General features: G+C 37.0%; 1 non-coding gene across 1 annotated transcript; it reads left to right on the top strand.

Annotated features, from left to right (window-relative positions):
• The first annotated feature begins 800 nt into the window (after positions 1 to 800).
• On the top strand, positions 801 to 873 carry Trnas-gga (transfer RNA serine (anticodon GGA)). The gene has a single exon. It is a non-coding gene; the product is annotated as a tRNA-Ser (tRNA).
• The last annotated feature ends 523 nt before the right edge of the window (positions 874 to 1,396 follow it).

Raw genomic sequence — 1,396 nt, 5'->3', positions numbered from 1 at the left:
CTGTTTCTCTGTTTCTTTCTCTTTGTCCATTCCCCTTTCACTTCGACACATTTTTTTCCTTCAATCCCCCTTTTTTCTTCGTTCTTTTGTCAATATTGAGCTCAATTGCAAGGGTAATTTGAATTGCTGAAAATTTCTTCAGGAAATGTTCATCTCAAGCATTAAGGTTTTATTTTGGTCTCCAATGGCAATAGGTTTTATTATTTAATTTCAATTCTTCAAACAAGAATGGTTCAATGCATTTAACACTGATGTAGGCAATTGCTATACAGTATTCCCTCGGTTACATCTCTCATGTATAGCGCTCCCCACATTGACATTACCTCCTGTGTTATATTCTCCTTCCTTTCTATTTTCTTTTTCTTTCTATTTTGCACATTGTGGTACTTCGTTTGAGTATTTCGTATGTATAGCCAGTTGCTATTGTTGATGGTATTTTTTCTGTATTTTATCTTACCTGTTTTTAAATGCTTTTCCTCTCCGCTCCAGATTGTTTAACCCCTTTCATTGATTTCTCTGTTCGTACCCTCTCGATCTATGTTGCTGATATCCTCTCATTACTTTTACCCGCTTTCATACCTGTAGTTCGCGAATGTTTATTTTTCTCTTTGCTCCGCTTTGTTTTCTCCCTTTTCATCGATCTCCCTGTTATTCAAATTCATGATACGTCGATGCAAGGCAATATTTGTCAATCAGTTGCAATAAAAACATCTCGACAGAAGAATTTCATAAACTTGAATAATTACGCAGTACCCATTGCATGCTATAAGGATGAGAACCAACACTTACTGTTGGGCGGAAACTCGGTGGTCTAGTGGAGATGACGCCTGTCCGGAGATCAGGAGGTCGTAGGTTCGAATCCTGCTCGAGTATAATTTTTTTTAAAATTATGGCTACTACTAAAACACTGATCAATTCAGTGCTTATTTACGTCGATGTAGGGCAATCTCTCTGTTAGTCTCTTCTAACACACACACACACACACACACTCTCTCTCTCTCTCTTTCTTCCTCCATGTTATGGTTGTTCTGTCCTTATTTTGCTTTGTTGATGTTTTACTGCAATCTTATGTATGTATTTATTAGCAAATATTCAAAGACTATTAAAGGGGATGGCTAGTAACCGATCAGTGGGAATCAGTGGGAATGCTGAGGGATGATTGTTCCAATCCTTGTGGGATTCATTTAAGAGTACATTATATATCTACTGTTGTGTGAAAATTATTTGCTTCAGAACGGTCTCATATTCAAGTAATGTGCAGATTAATGTCCCTTCACTGACCAGGCACGCTAACCTAGAAACGTTAAACTGCACATTACTTGAATATGAGACCATTCTGAAGCAAATAATTTTCACACAACAATAGGTATATAATGTACTCTTGAATGAATCCCAC

Source organism: Diadema setosum, chromosome 3 (assembly GCF_964275005.1).
Source record: "Diadema setosum chromosome 3, eeDiaSeto1, whole genome shotgun sequence".
NCBI classification, from domain to species: domain Eukaryota; kingdom Metazoa; phylum Echinodermata; class Echinoidea; order Diadematoida; family Diadematidae; genus Diadema; species Diadema setosum.
Note: the sequence above shows the minus strand (reverse complement) of the source record. Positions and strands in the feature narration are given on the sequence as shown.